The sequence below is a fragment of the Elgaria multicarinata genome, chromosome 11, assembly GCF_023053635.1.
Source record: "Elgaria multicarinata webbii isolate HBS135686 ecotype San Diego chromosome 11, rElgMul1.1.pri, whole genome shotgun sequence".
In the NCBI taxonomy this organism is placed as follows: domain Eukaryota; kingdom Metazoa; phylum Chordata; class Lepidosauria; order Squamata; family Anguidae; genus Elgaria; species Elgaria multicarinata.
In genome coordinates, this window is record NC_086181.1 from 38,631,888 (window position 1) to 38,652,839 (window position 20,952).

General features: G+C 41.4%; 1 pseudogene; it reads left to right on the forward strand.

Annotated features, from left to right (window-relative positions):
* Window positions 1–5,340: 5,340 nt before the first annotated feature.
* On the forward strand, window positions 5,341–19,975 carry LOC134405797 (vomeronasal type-2 receptor 26-like; annotated as a pseudogene).
* The last annotated feature ends 977 nt before the right edge of the window (window positions 19,976–20,952 follow it).

Sequence of the window (20,952 nt, forward strand, 5' to 3'; positions counted from 1 at the left end):
GAATGGAACAACCCACTCCATGTGCCTTAGAAAGAAACACTATTTATTGCAATGGCTTTTACTTTCATTTAAGTCTGCAGATGAAATATGTCAACTTTCTCCAGCTGTATTCAGTAGCGAAGATTTTCCATGCGTCCCCTTCTGACTAGCTGTTTACAAACTCTTTTTCAGGCTTCTTTTAAACCTTTTCATACCCTCATTAGCTTGAAGGTAATATTCAGATGATCTCTGATGAATAATATTACGCTCTGCTACAAAAGTTTAAAATACCACTAAGGTGAACTGAACACAATTATCCAAAATCCATTCTGATTTTTACATTATCTTTATCTTGAATCACAAATGATCAAATGCTACCTTGTCTTCCAAATAAAGACGGCTTAGTTTCTTGTGGTTTGGTCAGTTACTCATTACAGTTGAATGGTTGGGTTGTTGCTCTAGTTGCTTCCTATTCTAAAGAATATACCTCTACTACCATTGTTACAGGATCGAAATTAAAAATACCTCAACAGTGGATCTATGTGTTCTATCTGTCATATGTAGCTGGTTATCCCTCCCTTGCATATCCTTAAAATCCTAGTTGGCAAATCCTTTTGGATGATTTCAACTCTAAGGCTTGTAAATCTTTATGAACTGTAACAAATAGTAAAAAAGAGTCCTGTGTAGTATTTCGGTATATCCTTCCTCAACTGTGAACCTTGATACACATGTTTCATGTGCACAGTGAATGTAGGACCAAAAATGGACCCATGTGGCAACTGAGCCAAATAGTCAAATGGGGAATAGTTGAGTCTATGTTTGTGGAACTTCACGCAAGCACACTAACTTTGGGGAAATTTGCTTAAAAATTTCATTAGAACCTAAAACAAAACAAGATTTATTTTTACAAAGATTATCCTGCAACTATTACAGCAGAGACAACTATTACAGCAGAACCCTCCACCCTTGAACACAAGGAGGTAGATTTATTCCCAACAGATGTCATAAATAGATAGGGGGAAAACCATGCAATTTGGGGTGATCAGCATTTGTTGAAATTTATATACCGCCCCACAGCCAAAGCTCTCTGGGCAGTTTACAACAGCTAACAAATGGTAAACAGAACCCTTTGTCAGTTGTTTGAATTTAAAGTTCAGCTTCAATTCAGTTCAGTGGCTGAAAGGCCAATGTCTTGCAGGAATAATTTCTAGTAGAAAACTGAATGTATGATGTCACAAAAAAATAATTGATCCTGATTTCAAGGGTGTCTTAGGGACATAGGAAGCTGACTGATACTGAATCAGACCCTTGGTCCATCTAGCTCAGTATTGTCAACATTGACTGGCAGTGGCACTCCAGGGTTTCAGACAGGAATTATTCCAGCCTAGGGTGACCAACTGTCAGGATTTCCCCAGATTTGTCCTGGTTTTTGTTCTTTCCATGGTGTCAGGGGGATTTTCTATAATTTTCAATAATGTCCTGGAATGACACACCTTCCCCTTTAAGGCTCCCATTAGCATGGCAGGAGGGAATGACATGCGTTCTTGAGGCACGTCATTCCCCCACCCCGAGCTCCAATTGAGGTCTTAAAGGTGAAAGTGGGTCATTCGTGGACATTATAGAAAAGGCCCCATTGGAGTGGATGGTGGTGGTGCAGAATGAAATCCTTTCCCCTCCTCCACTCCAATCGGGTTCTTTAAGGTGGCGGGGGAATAACGTACTTTCTGCAGGACTCTGAAAGCTGCTTCCCCACACACACACTAGGTGTCCTCTTTTTTGGTTTCCCAAATATGGTCACCCTATTCCAGCCCTACCTGGAGATGCCAGGCCACAAACCTGGGACCTTCTGCATGCAAAGCAGATGATCTACTACTGAGCCATTGGCCCCTCCCTGAAAAAAAAGCTATTTGCCAAACAGGCATTCTACGGTTTCATTGCTCTCCAATACACCTACTCTTACCTAATGAGTTGTAGAACAGCTTCCCTGTCTATAAGCTTACTATTGGGCCTATTCAGACAACACAGTAAGCCATGGTTAGGCTGTTAACCTTTTTGCAGCAAATGGTTAGTGAGTGTATAAACCATGGTTATGTAGCCACCATGGTTAGGAATGGTTCACATGATACACTAAGGCCTCATCTACACCAAGCAGGATATTGCACCATGAAAGTGGTATGAAAGTGGTATATAAAAGGCAGAAGTCACACCAAGAAGTTTGTAGTGGTAAAGAAGTAGTATATGGTATGTGTCAATGGGCCCCAACAGTTGTCAGTGCACTTCAATACTGTTATAGAGGAGTAGTGTGGCTTCTGCCTTTTATATACTGCTTTCATACCAATTTCATAGTGCAATATCCTGCTTGGTGTAGATGAGGCCTAAGTTATGGTTCACACAACACGATAAACCATAATGTTCAGCTCAAAATGCTTAACCGCAATGGCTTAGTGTCATCTGAACAGGCTCATTGTTTAAGCCAAAGCTGGAGAGGTTGTGGCCCTCTACTTTATGTTGGACAAAAGCTCCCATCATCCCATCATCCCTGACCAGTGAACATGCTGGAGGATGGGAAATGGAGTTTAGCAACATCTGGTGGGCTGAACGCCATTTGCCTACAACCCTGAATTAAATTACAACTCCTTTAACCACTTCATACATGCTTTAATTGTGCGAGATCATCCAAGGATTCCTCATTTCCTCTATGTTGCACTGTGGAAATGTAATGCTGTTTTCTCCTGTCCTCAGATTTATCAAGTAACACAATGTCTGCAGGTGCTGGTTTGTATTCATCCTCCACTACCGAAGAGGTAGATGATGGAATGGCCCCAAGAGTCTTGACACATCATACAACCCCTGGCACCTTCAGGCATAGGAAGTTTCCAGGATGGTATTTTGTTGTTATTATTTGGCCATATGAGCAACTGGATTTCTGGACATCCTGAACACATAGGGCATTACTAGATGAGGCTGTAGCGCGCGTTACCTTCGGCAGTCGCGTCGAGGCTTCCAGATGACGTTCACAACGATCCGTCGTTATCCTGGGGTGAAGCCTCTTTATCCCGACTTTAAAAAAGTGAGTTCAAGTGCGCCTTTTCCTGCCGGGCCGCGGTAATTCAGAGTACGTGTGGGAGGATGTGAGGTCACTGCGGTCCGCACTGGTCAGGAAAAGGCGTGCTAAGGGGAGTGGCCAGCGGCTTCGGTCAAGCCGCCTCCGCCATTTGCGCCCAGCCCGCCAGCTGGGGCAGCGCGGCGGAGCGGCTTTTTTTAATTATTTCCACAGTGACAGTTAGCGCAGGAACGGAGGACCGGAAAAGTGGCTGGTGCGCTGCTGGGGCATGTGTGCCTGTTTTTTCTACTGCAACCTCTGCGTGGGTCAGTTTTCGGAAAGCCAGGCATCCCACAGTCCGCCTTCATGGGGAGCTGGTGACTCCTCGCGGTGGGCAGCCACCGTGGCTGCATAATGGGGTTGCTGTACGCTGCCTGTTGGTGTGGGTACCAGGCTGGCAGAGGGCAGAGCTGTTTGTGGGCTGCTGCCATGGCTACGGCCAGATGTGGGTTGGCTCCTTGGGATGGGGCAGAGGGCACAGAGGCGGTCATCGGCGGCGACACCTCAGAGGCATGATGGGAGATGTAGGCACAGAGTGCCCATGCAGACAATTGACCTCGGGTCATATTACACCCGCCACGACCCCCATCAGGAAGTGACCGCATCACTGTTGACCCTCAACAGCACCAGCAGCACTTCAGCTGGCACTGGCACTGCCGCCGCTGCCGCCGCCGCTGCCGCCGGCATCGCTGACAGCTGCGCAAGTTTGCAGTCTTTCGGACTTGCGCAAACCATGAGCCGAGCGAAAAAAAAAGCCGCGGCAATCAGGCCGGTGTGGCTGCGCAACCGTGCTTGCGGCGGCAGCAGCACAACCTGCGCAAACTTCCACCACAAATCAAAGGCAGGTGTGGATGATGAGGCGTCACAGCTGAACGGGAAAAGCTGCTTTCACCGCTCCTCAACGACGGAACACCCGGTAGGTCTAGCAAAGCCCATACTCTTGCTTAATGTGGATAATTCTAATCATCCATATTAATACTTATTGAAATGGAGGGAAATGTATTGGAGGAAATTTGGAGTGCATTTTGATGGTATTCTGTTGAGTAGGAGTGAAAGTGAGAACTGACTCAGTATAGGTGCGGATCCAGTGCAGTAGGGATCAATTGGGGAGATGCAAATTTATCTCAGATGACACTCATCTCTTTCCCAATATTTTGTGAAATAGGGCTCACCTACACCAAGCAGGATATTCCACTATGAAAGTGGTATGAAAGTAGTATATAAAAGGCAAGAGCCACACAACTGCTTTATAGTGGTATTGAAGTGCTCTGCAGGATTTACGCCACTGCTTTATAGTGACGCTGAAGTGTACTGACAACTGTTGGGGCCCATTGACATGTCTACACCAAGCAGGATATAGCACTATGAAAGTGGCATGAAAGTGGTCTATGGTATGTGACAATGGGCCCCAACGATTGTCTGTGCGCTTCAATAAAGCAGTTGTGTGGCTCCTACCTTTCATACAGCGCTTTCATGCTGATTTCATAGTGGAATATCTTCTTGGTGTAGATGAGCCCATAGTTTAACTTAATCCAAAACAATCTGTTTTAGGCTTGTGGGAATTTGTTTGTTGCTTCCTTAAGGATTTTCTGAGATTGGACAAAGTCATAAGTGGGGTCTCTCTTAGCCCTCTCTACTGAAGTGTCTTTAAATAGAGATGTGAGTGGTTGGACTTGTGCCCTTCTGAATGCAAAGGGGGTTCTTTAACGTGGATCTAGAGCTCATATTCATCTCTAGCATAGTGGAACCTAGTTACTTCCTCTTCATCTCTCTCTTCAGCTCTCTGACTGCTCCCCCCTCCATGTTCATGTGGTCTTCCTGTCCCACAAAGGAGCAGAGAAGAACTTGGGCATGAAAAGATAAACATGTTTTCTTCAGTGCCTCCACTGCACATGGTGCCACATAGATTGCAATGCTCTGGAGACTGCAAATCACATAATTATCTCAAAGTACCAATGATTTAGTCTTTGTCTTGGCAAATGCGCACAAGGCTTTTTGGAGCCCATGAAATAACGAAGCATCAGAAAGTTTATATAAAACTCCTTAGTGCCATTCAGAGCTTTTGTTCTTTTTAGGGATCGTTCAGAGATGATGAGGGCAAAGAGTACACTACTGGTTGATAATGATTTAGACTGAACCAGGGGACAAAGTATCCCGAGAAGCAGTTTTCCCCCCTTAAGATGTTGGAATTATTCCTTTTGCTGCTTCTGCTAGCATTCCCTGAAATTGAAGGCAAGTCACCTCCTACTTTCTGTAGCATGAATGACCCTCTCCATGTCCAACATGAGTATTACCAGCCAGGGGACTTCATCATTGGTGGGATGGCTTCACAACTCTTCACACCCCAATTTTCTCCGTTTCTCTTCAAAGAAAACCCAAATACAGTGGTTGCGGACATATATGCGTAAGGAATCATTTATTTTTTCTCTTTAACAATTGTCCAAACCCTAGTAATCACCACCACTAGATATGAAGAGCAATAGAACATTCAGAAAACAGTTACCTTGGGCATTTTAAGAAAAGTCAGGGCATAAATGTTTTGAATAAATCAATGACTGCATAAATGAAACTTTCTGTGCTATTTGTATGAATTGGTTCTCTTTTTTTCAAAAAAAAAAAAAATGCAAGTTCTTCTTAAAACACCACAACACAAATTTCAGAATTGAAATATGGTGATAGTGGATGGATTGCATGTCATTGAAGTGATAGGAGGCCACTTATTTGACATGTACAGTTTATTTATATGGGTAAATAGTGAGGGAGGTTCCCCCAAATAATCTCTTAGGCAATGGAAAATGTGGTTCTGTTAGAGGTTGTGCTTTAATTCATACTGTCTTTTTTATCTTGCTGTCTGTCCTGTTTAGGGTGACCATATGAAAAGGAGGACAGGGTTTCTGTATCTTTAACAGTTGCATAGAAAAGAGAATTTCAGCAAGTGTCATTTGTATATATGGAGAACCTGGTGAAATTCCTTCTTCATCACAACAGTTAAAGGTGCAGGAGCTATACTAGAGTGAACAGATTTAAAAGAGGGCAGGGCTCCTGCAGCTTTAACTATTGTGGTAAAGAGGAAATTTCACCAGGTTCCCCATATATACAAATGACACCTGCTGAAATTTCCTTTTCAATACAACTGTTAAAGATATAGGAACCCTGTCCTCCTTTTCATATGGTCACCCTAGTCCTGTTCTTTTCACCATTTCACTTCTATTTCACCTGCAGTCTTGTATATTGTATACTTTCTAGCCTGCTTTCACTTCCAAATATCATCAGGGCTGTTATGCTCCCTACACTGACCCAGCTGTCCATCATTCCTGTACACTTTCAAATTACTCAAGTCAGGCCTTTCATACTGATTATTCCCAATTTTCTACTGCTGTGATTTGTTAGGCTTTGGGCATTTCTGTGTAATTGTTGTAGTACACAACTATACAGTTTATTGGTTTAAAATCTGTCTTTCAAGTTTTGGAAAGTAATTTACTGTAAATAGGTTGACCATATGAAAAGGAGGACAGGGCTCCTGTATCTTTAACAGTTGTATTGAAAAGGGAATTTCAGCAGGTGTCCTTTGTATATATGGAGAACCTGGTGAAATTCCCTCTTCATCACAACAGTTAAAGCTGCAGGTGCCTTGCCCTCTTTTAAATCTGGTCGCTCTAGTATAGCTCCTGCAGCTTGAACTGTTCTGATGAAGAGGGAATTTCAGCAGGTTCTCCATATATACAAATGACACCTGCTGAAATTCCCTTTTCTATGCAACTGTTAAAGATACAGGAGCCCTGTCCTCCTTTTCATATGGTCACCCTAATTTACCACTCCCAGCCACAACTTCATTGAGTATGATTACAGAGTGGAAACAGTAGATACATTTAATAAATGATTTCCTCTCAGCCAATTCCATTTCCTGTCTTCCAAATATCAGACACAATGATACTTCTATGGCTGGACATCAGGAAAAACTTCCTGACTGTTAGAGCAGTACAACAATGGAATCAGTTACCTAGGGAGGTTGTGGGCTCTCCCACACTAGAGGCTTTCAAGCGGCAGCTGGACAAGCATCTGTCGGGGATGCTTTAGGGTGGATTCCTGCATTGAGCAGGGGGTTGGACTCGATGGCCTTATAGGCCCCTTCCAACTCTACTATTCTATGATTTTATGATTTGATTCCAAATGTTATTGCTTTAAAACAACAACTACAACACTTCAAAGCAGCAGAACTCCATTAACAAAGACATACACATGTTTCTCTTCCTGGATTAGGGATGTCCAACATAAAGCTAACTGACATTCAGGACTTCACCAGACATGGCATTGAATAGGTGGTTTGCATTTAATATGAAGTTATTTAAAAATGCAAATTGCAGCAACTGAGGGGTGATAATTACCAGTAATGAAGCAGGCATGGACACCTACCTAAGTATCTGGTAGCCTCGTTTGTCTTCTGGATCCAGACTTAACCTAAATGTAGCCATTGTAAACAACCACAATACCTACTGAATTAGAGCAATAGGATTCTCTTTAAATAAGTTTGGTTGTAAAGATGAAGGGGTGAGATCTTACCCTGGAATCTACCCAGAATACATCAAGTATTTGAGCTGACAATTGTTGTATTTATTTAGAGAAGATAACATCCAAGAACACACAGTTATTCAATAAAGAATAGGGTTAATAAAATGACCCAACCATCATGTCTAATTCCCCTTTCTATAAGCCCTCTCTATCACCATACTTCTTTTCCTCTAATTCTTCTTCTCAACTGATTGACCTCACCTCTCACTCACTCATTCACTCCCCATTATTATTATTTTTTTGCATTTATATCCCGCCTTTTTCCCTCCAAGGAACCCAAGGTGGCAAACAAAATCCTCCTCCTCTGCTCCATTTTATCCTCACAACAACAACCCTGTGAGGTAGGTTGGGCTGAGAGTCTGTGACTGGGTGAGAGCCCAAACTCACCCAGTGAGCTTCCATGGCCAAGTGGGGACTAGAACCCGGATCTTCTGACTCCCAGTTTGACACTTTAGCCACTACACCACACTGCCCATCATTCCATCTCCCTCTCTTGAAGACCTTCTCCTTCTCCCACTCATTTTTCTCTTACAGATAATTTAACATTTCCCCCTGTCTTGTAGCTCTGAGTAAAAATCCTCCTCTTACGTTGGTATTTGGGGGAAATCCTTCTTTGGCATTTATAAACATATGTAGTTTGGCCCTAAGTTGTACATCTGATGGAGAATGTGGTCTATGTTCCTTTGAATGGAATGCACATTGTGACAAAACCAGGATCTACACTACTGCTTTAAAATGGTTTATAACAGGAGTGACAACTGTTGGGGCCCAGGACACACTCCATATACTGTTTCCAACCATTTTCAAAGTGTCATATCCTGCTTGGTGTAGATAGATGGACATGTTCAACTTGACTTGGCTTTGTATAAAACACATGAGATTCCAATGTATACTCCCAATTTACTCAGTATTGTTTAAGGCTTTCTCTGTATTTAAAACCAATGTAGCCACTTAAATGATTCTTTGATTTAAGTTCTTATGAGTATCATTATGAATAAGAGCACTTTGATATCTTTTCATTGTGTTTGTCCAGTTATACTTTGCATGTCTGTAGCATTCATTATAAAAGTATTGAGTTCAGATTAACTGGAAGAAGTGCATCATAGATCACTACTGAACATTTCTTGCATTGAGAGTGTCTTCTGGCATATGTAAGAAAGTACTGCAGTGTGAATATACATGCAGCCAACCCATTAAAAATAATTTGGAAAATATTTTTGATGAAAAAATGGCTATGGGTGCTACAGAAATATTCCTCATTCAGGTTTCTCTCCTAGAATCACCTGCTGATACATCTGGTGAAGAATGGACCCGACACCAGAAAAGTTTAAGTCATAATAAAGTTGTTCATCCTGGAAGTGGCACAACGGTCTTTGTAGTTTCTGCAAAAAGAATCTAGCATGACTGTACCTGTGAAAATTTTGATTGATATTCCATAATAGTGGGACATTGCACATACATGGTTTGCTACAACTTTCAATATGTTAATATCATTCATGCTTCCCTCTTCCAATCTATGCACATGTTCCTAGTAATAAACCATTACATTGTAAAGAAAAGCATCTTGATGTGATTGCACATATTGTTGTATCAAATATTGATAGACAGACGGTCACACACACACACACACATTTACAGTATACACTCCATTAGGGAGAGTAAAAAATAGCCAAAGGCAAGGGTGGAACCAAGTAATCTTCAAAAATAAATATTTGCAAAAACTTTTGCAAATATTTATTTTTGAAGATTACTTGGTTCCACCCTTGCCTTTGGCTATTTTTTACTCCCCCATGGGGTTTTCCTTGCTTTTGCACTTGTTACACTCCATTAGGTACAATATATAAGTGTAAGAAGTCTGGCAGAATCTACACTACTGCTTTAAAATGATTTATAAGAGTAGTGACAACTGTTGGGGCTCAGGACAAACTCCATATAAAGTATTCAAACCGTTTTCAATGTTTCATATCCTGATTGGTGTAGATCTGGCCTCTGTGAAGGGTACAATATTCATCATATGCATAATGTGACATTTGTTTTAGCACTGTGCCAAAAAACTACCAGCATGTCCTGTCCTTGGTATTTGCTGTGAAGGAGATCAATGAAAATCCGAAGATTTTATCCAATGTCACATTAGGGTTCCAGATCTATGAAAGCTACTTCAGTGCAAAGATGACTTATCAAAACACCCTGAATCTTGTCTCTCGTCATAAGAAGACTTTCCCCAATTACAAGTGTGATGCTGAGAAGAATATGGTAGCTGTCATTGGGGGGCTTGACTCTGAAACGTCCCTTTACATGGCCATCATCTTAGGCCTCTACAAGTTTCCACAGGTAAGGTGAGTGAGCATTAGGAATGGGTGAGTAATTCCTTTGGTTCACAGTTCAACGCAGTCTTACCAAATTTGAACTTCCTGAACTTGAATGCAAAGTAGAAATCAGCTAGATTTCAAAAGCTGTCGTTTTCTGAAATTTCTGCCAGAATCTGTAAGGAATAAAAAAGCTACAAAATGTGTATATATGAAAAAGTGTACAATAGAGTGTACACTTGGGGAAAAAGCGAACAAATTTTCATGCAGACCTTAAAAAATTAGACCAATGCATAAACAGGATGTTTCCATAATTGAGGGGCCACCACTGAAAAGGCCCTCTTCCTTGTTGCCATTCTCCAAGCTTACTTTGGGGTAGGCACCCAGAGGAGGACCTTAGATGTTGAGCGCAGTGTACGGGTAGGTTCATGTTGGGAGAGGCATTCCATCAGGTATTGTGGTCCCAATCCATGTAAGGCTTTATAGGTTAAAACCAGGAGCTGTTCTCAATTATGTCACAACAGGGAGGTTTAGATTAGATCAGAATATTTATTTATTTATTTATTTATTTATTGCATTTCTATATCGCTCAATAGCCAAAGCTCTCTGGGCAGTTTACAAAATTAAGATAATTCAAGTATAAAACAACAGTATAAAACCATAATATAAAGAGAGAATAAGCCTAGTTACTCACTTACAGGTTGATCAAATGCATTGATAGAAGTTGTATCTAGGGCCTCATCTACAGCAAGCAGGATATTGCACTATGAAAGTGGTATATAAAAGGCAGGAGCCACACTACTGCTTTATAGTGGTATAGAAGTGCACTGACAACTGTTGGGGCTCATTGACACATACCATATACCACTTTCATACTGCTATATCCTTCTTGGTGTGGCTCCAGCCTTTTATGTACCGCTTTCATAGTGGAATATCCTGCTTGGTGTAGATGAGGGCGTGGATTGAAAGACTAGCTCTGGTGCCGTTAAAATGATTAAACTCTTTAATATTTGTTGTCTTTTTTCTGGAATGCTCAATGTTTTGGATTAAAAATAATCCTTCCTCAATCAGATTAACACAGTTTAAAACTTATTTACAAAATCCGAAACGTCTAGCATTCCAGACACAGACAACAACTATTAAAGATTTTAATCATTTTTAACGGCACCAGAGCTAGTCTCTCAATCCACACCTGCACAGTGGTGTTTCCTTACCCTGCTAACTATGTGTTTGGTGTAGATGAGGCCAAGGGCCGGATCTACTCTACTGCTTTAAAGCACGTTATAACAGTTTTGACAACTGTTGGGTCCCAGGACACACTCCGTATACAGTTTTCAAAATGTTTTCAAAGTGCTTTTAAGTGCTTTAAAGCAGTAGTGTAGATCACCTCTGGGATTTCAGTCATTCCCCTGCGTGATTAGGAGCTTTCCATAGAAGCATTATCAGGCATAATAGTTTTGGACTAGGAAAGTGATGGCAAACAATACCCAAAAAAGAAAAAAGAAAACACTGAAGCCTCTGTTGTACCCTTTTAAAAATACTAATTCTTCCTCCATCAAAACTGGAACAATTTCAGCAGCCCATCCATGAAAAGTTTCAAAACTACCTCTGCCATTTTTGAATCAGAGAATGTAGCTGCATAGCAGGCACATTTGACCAAGGCCCTAGCTAGACCTAAGGTTTATCCCTGGATCATCCAGGGGTCAAACCTGTTCATGTAGGTGACACATAGGGGATCCAGTGCTCAGGCAGGGGCAAACCCTGGATGATCCCAGGATAAACCTTAGGTCTAGCTGTGGCCCAAGTGCTAGATACGAAGAGGATTGCATGTTCTTATGTTCTTATAATTCCATGAACACATCAATGAATTTCTTCAAGAATAGGATGTATGATAGATTTAAGAAAGTGTCTAAATATCATTACTGCAACCAAGTAATGAAAATCCATCTGCTCTGGTTTAGGTCACCTATTCCTTCTTTTCTCTAGCACGGAGTGACAAAATACAGTTTCCTTCTCTATACAAGATGGTCCCCAGTGAAGCATATCAGTACACTGGGATTGTCCTGCTTTTTCTGCATTTCCAATGGAAGTGGATTGGGATCATTGCCATGGGTGATGATAAAGGAGACAAGTTTGTGCAGACTTTGACACACCAGCTTTTCCAGAGTGGGATCTGCACAGCCTTCACGGAAAGAACACCAATCCACAGTGGTTTTTTGGATGTTACGACGATGTTAAATGACTTTGAGGATATGATCACATCTCTAAACCAAACAAATGTTGATGTAGTTGTTGTAAATGCAGAGACACACACCATGTTGGATGTGCAGTGGTTGATGTTGCTTAGTATGACGCCTATAAACAAGGTATGGCTTTTGACAGCCCATTCAGATTTCTCATCGGAAACATTTCAAAGAGATTTGGATATAGAAGTCTTCCATGGTACCCTATCCTTTGCAATTCAGTCTTCTGAAGTGCAGGGTTTCAAAGGTTTCCTTCTCAACTTGCGCCCCTACTCTAATGATGATGGTTTTATCAGGGTCTTCTGGGAGCAGGCATTTGGGTGTTCATTTGCAGACACGAATGTGGATGAGGGGACTGGAGAAAGCTGCACTGGGGATGAGAAGCTGGAGAGCCTTCCTGGGCCTCTTTTTGAAATGCACATGACCAGCCAAAGCTATAGCATCTACAGTGCTGTCTATGCTGTGGCACATGCTTTCCATGCCATGTGTTCATCTAGAACCAGACATAGATCAACAGCAGGTGGACACTGCTTTCAGCCTTCTAAATCGCAACATATACAGGTAATGCTAATGTGCATGTTTGTGTATGTTTTAATTGAATAAGCAAATTAAATCATTATATTATTAAGCAAACATGTGCTTTCCGAGCATTCACTCATGCTAACCAAACTTTCAAGGAATATTTTATTTATTTATTATTGCATTTATATCCCTCCTTTTTTTCCTGCAAGGAACCCAAGGCAGTGCACATAATCCTCCTCCTCTCCACTTTATCCTCACAACAACAACCCTGTGCGGTGGGTTGGGCTGAGAGTCTGCGACTGGCCCAAAGTCACCCAGTGGGTTTTCATGGCTGAATGGGCACTAGAACCCAGATCTCCTGACTCCCAGTCCGACACTCTAGCCTCTACACCACACTGGCTCTCATTCACTAAGCTCTTGTATTTGAACAGCCCAGGTTCACATCCCACACTCCACACAAAGACCGAATCTGGAGCAGAGTGACCCAATCCAGACCCGCTAAATTTTGATCTGGATTGGGTCAAGGGAGCTCCAGATCAATGTGAAGTGCACATGTAACATTAAATTATTATGAATTTATGATGACTACTTATATTCTCTTTGCTAATTCCTTATACAGTCAATTCTTTAGAATTCTATATATCATTGCACTTCTGGGAAGGAAGGAAGTGTGTTCTTGTTCAGTGCACTTCAGTACTGCCATAATGCAGTAGTGTGACTCCTGCCTTTTATATACCACTTCCATATTGCTTTTATAATGCAGTATCCTGCTTGGTGTAGATGAGCCCATAGACTGGATGCATTTTGTATTTGGAAATCTGTACATTTCCAGACTTGTGCTAATGATATTTTCATTGACTAGGAAGCATATCTAGTAGGGTTTTGCTTTCAAGGGAAATAAAAAAAACCAATCACTTCAAGGAAAATTGTAAGCATATCCCAAAGCGAGGAAGCAGAACCTAAATTACATTTCTGTGTTATGAACCTTCAATTCTCGAAGTGTGAGAAAGTATTTCTGTGTAATACACCTCTAACTCTCTACCACTGCAGCTACACCATTTCCTGAGGAGGATTTCATTTAACAGTAGTGGTGGTGACAAGATATTTTTTAATGACAATAGTGAATTAGAAGTTGGATTTGATATCATCAACTGGGTGACCTTCCCAAATAAATCCTTTGTAAGGGTTAAAGTAGGGGAAATGGATCCCCAAGCAAAAGGCAAAGAGCTCTCCATTAATGAGAAGATAATTACATGGCACCACCACTTTAACCAGGTATGACCCATTTTAGTGCTTAAGGCCAATAAGATTTAATAATCCCTTACAACCTCCTAGGTGAATTTCATTTTGTTACATTCCTTATGGTTAAGGCCGGGATGTTAGCATGCAGCTGCAATGATTTTAGCTCTCAAGGCTTCATAGTGCACTACCGTTCTTTCCTGATTGGCTGGTTTCAATCACAAGATTCTCAAACATTGTTCCCTATATAATTGTGTGTGTGTGTGTGTAGTACACAACGATCAGGGGAACTGGTGTGACCTGCTCACCTGCCTTCAAGATCTAGTTTGCAACTGAAAACATCTACAGAAGCTAAATGAAAAGTTGGGAATGTCTATGTACACGTCAATTTTGAAGGATCATAAAGTACTGATACCCTTTGTGAAAGATATGAAAGCTAGACCGGGTAATAGTTTGTGCTGTGTTCTGCCATTTTGAAACCACCTGGACATGGACACCATATCTTAAGTCAATGGCTTAGGCATTTTCAGGAATAAAGCAAAACAGGAGGTAAAAGACGGAACGAACTGAGATTTGAAATTAGTGTGACGGAACATGGAATTTTGTTTAATTACAATAAGTTGAGGTGAAAACAAGCCATTTTTATAGAAGTCCCCAAAATTACTCAAATCTAAATCCTGAATGTGAAGATATAGCCAGCAAATCAGTTAACTAGACATTGAGTTCCATTCTTTCTCATTCAAGCATTACGTGAATCCATTTCAGCTTGTGTGGTTCTATGCAGAAATGTGTTGTTTCTCTTGGTGAAATCTCCTTCTCATTTACAGATGGGAAAATGGATTTACAGATGGGAAAAATGGAGGTGGGGTCATTGATTTTTCAGAGGAGATTTTGGAAGAATTTTAAGGGGCACATCAGCTGGGAAACATCAGCAATATCTTTTCTTATGCTGTGGCTGTTGCTGTTTTACTTTTCGTCATCTGGAGTGGCAGATATCCTCACAACGCCCAGAAATGACTGGCTTCTAGCTGTCTTTATTCTATAAAAGAATATCCCTGGATTCTTGAAAGACTCTATGGCCATAGCTAGACCTAAAGTTTATCCCAGGATTGTCCTGGGGTCAAACCTGTTCATCTAAGTGCCACACAGGGCATCCAGCGCTCAGGCAGGGATGAACCCGGGATGATCCTGGGATAAACCTTAGGTCTAGCTACGGCCTTTGTCAACCCTATCATCCTCTCTAGTGTGTGTAGAAGCCCTCAGACTCCCTCAGGGCCAAACTACATATTCCTTTAAAGAAGTAGCAATCAAACGTATGGATCCCTTCTTTGCAATAGGAAATGCAAGTGGAACTTGAAGCCCCTATACTACCAAAGCTAGGGATCCAGTATGGATTGGGTCCTCTGCACTTAAATTAGTGTAAAAAAGTGGAAAATGTAGCTCCTAGCTATGTCTTTAAAGAAGGGATGGGGAATGTGTGGCTCTCTGGATGTTGTTGGACTACAACTCCCATAATCCCTCACCATTGGTGATGATGGTGGATGATGGGAACTGTAATCAACCAACATTTGGAGGGCTGCAAGTTTCCCATCCATAATTTAAAATAATGGCCTGGTTCAGACAACACGCTAAACCATGCTGCTTAACCACAAAATGGTGAAGGGAATGCATTCCCTTAACCATTTTGTGGTTAAGCAGCATGGTTTAGCATGTTGTTTGAACCAGGCCAATATGTCATTCAGCCCTCAGAGCACCCATACCCAATTGGCATTGCTCCCTCAAGCTGCTGCTTCACAACCTGGATAGAGTGGCCATATGGAAAAGATGACTGGGCTCCTGTATCTTTAACAGTTGTATAGAAAAGGGAATTTCAGCAGGTGTCATTTGTATGCCTTCTTCAAGGGGCTGTAATATTAAAAATGCATTAAGTTGCATTTGTGGGACAACACATAACATAGAAATATATTTATATTTTATATTTAAAAGTTAATTAGGTGCATTGCCACAAGGGCCTATGCCCATATATAAGTCTTAAAACTTTTTATTTTTGCATGAAGGCACTAGGGCCTGTGCACATGTATAATGATAAAAGCATACAACATAAGGGCATAAGGAGGGGTTCTGAATGCCATTCTCCTCAGTCACCATTGATTATCATAGGAGGCAATCACCTTGCTAGAAGTATTTCTGCAGACGTCTTTTCACAAGTAAGGACTTGTAGATTATACTGTTGTGAAAAATGATTTTTATATGATTATGCCCAGTCCTCCTTTTCATATGGTCACCCTAAACCTGGAGGGAGAGGGGATGGAATCTTCCCCTAAAATGTAAGTCAGCCAGCTTCACCACCACTGATTTAAGGCAACCCTCCCAATTTTCCACCCACTTATCTGGTGGCACACTCTAGAACATTTGATGTTGCCTGCTTTATTCCAATGAGTAACATCACGATGATTTTGGGGAAGGGGCTGTACTGTGGCTGGCTAGCATCTCCAGAGAGAAGTGAGATGAAACATGGCAATTAAGTTGTGAACCGCCCAGAGAGCTTCGGCTATTGGGCGGTATAAAAATATAATAAATAAATAAAAATAAAATAAAATAAATAAAAAAATTGTAGACCTGCCTGAGTCACTCTATGGGCTCATCTACACCAAGCAGGATATTCCACTATGAAAGCAGTATATAAAAGGCAGGAGCCACACTACTGCTTTATTGCAGGATTGAAGTCCACTGCAGGATCTACAATTCTGCTTTATAGTCATACTGAAGTGCTCTGACAACTGTTGGTGCCCATTGACACATCAACACCAAGCAGGATATAACACTATGAAAGCAGTATATGGTATGTGTCAATGGGCCCCAACAGTTGTCAGTTGTCAGCATATCTTTTAAAATTTTGCAAAGCTGCTTTGAGGCCCAGTATTGGAAAAAAGGCAGAATAATAATAATAATAATAATAATAATAATAATAATAATAATAATAATGGGTAGAAGACCTGCTTCAGTCATTATTACATGAAATAGCTCTTTCCCCTGAACTGTTCTGAAAGACTCCAGGGGACAATGCAACAATTTGTGAGTTACAAGTCAAAAAGCAAATTAGAAATTGCAATGCCTGTTTTCCTTTTCTGTTTCATGGGTAGACTATGCCCCTTGGCTTGTGCAATGACCATTGCTATCCAGGATACAATAAACAAAGGAAGGAAGGGGAACAATTTTGTTGCTATGATTGTGCTCCGTGCCCAGAAGGGAAGTTTTCAAACCAGTCAGGTAGGGGACATCATACTATAAATAGCCCAGAGGGTTAGGACTATGAGGTGTTATAGAAAAATGTACTAAATAGTAAAATAAATGATGCAAAATGTGTTTGCAATTCATGCACATTTCTATTTGTGGTGCGTAGGTAGATAAATAATGAGACAGATAGCAATAGCTGGGATTAAAAAGGGCCTTGTATTTATTTAATGATCTGAAAAGGGTGTTGAACCTATCAGGCATCCAGTATGGCCTGCTTAAAGGCCCGTCAGGTCGGGCGAGCCATTCATGGCCTGTGGGCAGGCACTGGACCATTCACCTTCTCATGGGCCTCCTCTTGTGGGGAAGGGAGTCCTTCCTTTGTCACCCCCAACTCAGACCACCAGGTTCAGAGTGGGTGAGAAGGTTTGGTCCCAAAGGTAAGCCTTATCTCCCTAGCTAGGCTGCTGGGCTCAAAGCTGAGAGACTCAGGTCTTACCAGTCACCTTGAACAGCGCCAGTGAATGCTCACCAATTATCAATCTCTCTGGATGTCCATACATAGCGCCAAATAAAATGTGACCAAATTAAAGTAGATTAACCTATTTAATACTCCCAGTTGTCTTACAGTGTGGAGTAGGTGAAAAAATGCATGCACAATTCAGTACATGAGTAAAAAAAATGCTACTTGGCCCCAATGGCAACCAGAAAGCCCACCCTGTTTACAGGGAGGGAGGGAGCCATGCAGCAAAAGAGGAGGTGGGAAGGGGTGAGTCCTGCTTTAAGGACTCCTGCTCCCCTCCCTACCTCAATGCCAGGATGTGCCCTACCAATAGCAGGAAGGCATGTCTTGTTCCTCCACCCCATCCACAAATGCTTCCCCACACCCAGGCAAAGCCAGGCGTTGCAGAATAGCCAGTATGCAGTGACTTGGCTGGAAATACGAACCAAGTTAGATGCTCAAACGTAGTCTGTCAAGGGCTAGATTTCACCACAAAGGACATCCCTACTTGTACCCAGAAGCCCTTGCACATTTACTTTCTTTTTTCATTTTGGCACTATCACCCCACTAAAAACAGAGCCATGAGGCAACAAGTGTGGGGTGAATCAGAACCACCAACACACATATACATATGAAGACTGATCTGCAATTCAGTTAAGATCACCATGATTTAACAGCCCGTTTCCCCCACCAGATCAGTCAAACATTTCCCTAGTCTTCCTTGCCCATATATCTTAAAAGTGTGTTTGGCAGGTTATATCAGCAGCATCAGTCTTCACTTGACGGTAAGGTTTATTTGGGAGAAAGGGACCATAAATGATTATGGCATTGCTTAAGTTGACTTCCTGCTTGGCTCAACCTGAGGCTATATGATATGAAAGCCAGAATAATATGAGACATGGGCCTTAGCTAGACCTAAGGTTTATCCTGGGATTTCCCGGGGTCATCCCTGTGCATCTACATGACACACAGGGGATCCTGGGAACAGGCAGGGATGACCCTGGGATGAACCTTAGGTCTAGCTAAGGCCATAGTTGTAGGTAACCATTTTTGGAGTGTTAACTATGCTAGTCTGTAGGAGCAAGAACAAAGAATTTTGTAACACCTTAAAGACTAATGATTTTATTTATTAGGGCACAGGTTTTTGTGGACACTGTCCACTTCATCCTATCCATACCAGGAAAACAGGAACTTGTAAGCACTCCACATTTTTCCCCCTAAACCCAATGAGTTTGTTGTTTTCACTATGTATAGTATAGATTTTGTTTCATTATTGTGCAATCAGATTCCAAGCACCAGAATAATTTCTAGTAAAGAATTAATCTCTTGCATGTCTGAAATATCCTTCCCACCTTCCTTCCTCCAAGATACGGATGACTGCTTCAAATGCCCAGAAGATCAATACCCAAATAAGGAGAGAAACCAGTGCTTTCCCAAGGACCTAAACTTCCTGTCTTATGATGAACCCCTGGGCATTAGTTTGGCTATTGTTGCTCTGGCTCTTTCTGTAACTACAGCCTTGGTGCTTAGCATCTTTATTAGGCACCATAACACTCCAATCGTCAAAGCTAACAACCAGAATCTCACTTACTCTCTGCTTGTCTCCCTCCTGCTCTGTTTTCTCTCCTCCTTACTATTCATTGGCCAACCTCAGTTGATCTCTTGCCATCTAAGACAAACTGCTTTTGGTATCATCTTCTCAGTGGCAATTTCTTCTGTGTTGGCAAAAACCATCACAGTGGTCCTGGCTTTCATGGCCACTAAGCCAGGAACCAAGATAAGAAAATGGGTGGGGAAAAGACTGGCATATTCTATTGTTCTCTGCTGCTCATTTATTCAGGCAAGTATTTGCATGGTGTGGCTATCTACAGATCCTCCATTCCCAACTTTGGACATGTCCTCTATGTCTGAAGAAATCATAGTAGAATGCAATGAAGGTTCAACCAACATGTTCTATTATATTCTTGGTTACATGGGATTTCTGGCTGTAGTCAGCTTCATTGTGGCTTTCTTTGCTCGTAAATTGCCAGATACTTTTAATGAAACCAAGTTCATCACTTTTAGTATGTTAGTATTTTGCAGTGTGTGGATAACTTTTGTTCCAACTTACCTAAGCACAAAAGGAAAATACATGGTGGCTGTGGAGATCTTCTCCATCTTGGTCTCCAGCACAGGACTATTGGGTTGCATCTTTTCCCCAAAATGCTATATAATTGTTGTTAGACCTGAACTAAACAGCAAAGAACAACTAATAAGGAACAACATCAACCATATTTGAAAAGTCTCCTACTGAATTTCTATGAAATAGTGATGCTAAACTCTAAGTGGAGCTGAGCAAGTAATTTTACAGACACTTATGATTTCAGCAACATATTTATTTCTTCAAATCTTACAATATTTTTCCTTTTTTGCATCTTGATTCATTCTTAAATTTTATGGATATATTCTTTAAAGATAATAGTAGCAGAAAGCAATATAGGAAGGGATCATATTTCTAGTTTTTGGGTTAACGCATGATTTACATTTACACATGCCACAAAAAAATCTATCTGAAGAGAAATTTAAAAGAGAGTTGAAAGGATTTGTCTTCAAGTATTTATTTATTTATATTTATTTATTTATTACATGTATATACTGCCCCACAGCCGAAGCTCTCTGGGCGGTTCACAAAAGTTAAAACAGTAAACATTAAAAAGTATACAAAATTTAAAAAACCATCAGAAACATAAAAACAACAGTATAAAAACAAGAGTATCCATTTAAAAAACAACAGTTGTGGGGTCCATTAAAAAACAAACTTAGCATTGTTAAATGCTGTTAAATGCCTGGGAGAAGAGAAAAGTCTTGAACTGGTGTCTGAAAGATAACAGTGTTGGTGCCAGGCGAGCCTCATCAGGGAGATAATTTCACAGTCAGGGGGCCATCACTGAAAAGGCCCTCTCCCTTGTTGCCATCCTCTGAGCTTCCCTCAGAGTAGGCACTCGGAGGAGGGCCTTAGATGTTGAGTGTACGGGTAGGTTCATGTTGGGAGAGGCATTCCATCAGGTATTGCGGTCCCAAGCCATGTAGGACTTTATAGGTTAAAACCAGCACCTTGAATTTGGCTCAGAAACGTATAGGCAGCCAATGCAAGCGGGCCAGAATCAGTGTTATATGCTCAAACCTCCCTGTTCCAGCTATCAATCTGGCTGCTGCATTCTGCACAAGCTGCAGCTTCCGAATCATCTTCAAAGGCTGCCCCATGTAGAGGGCATT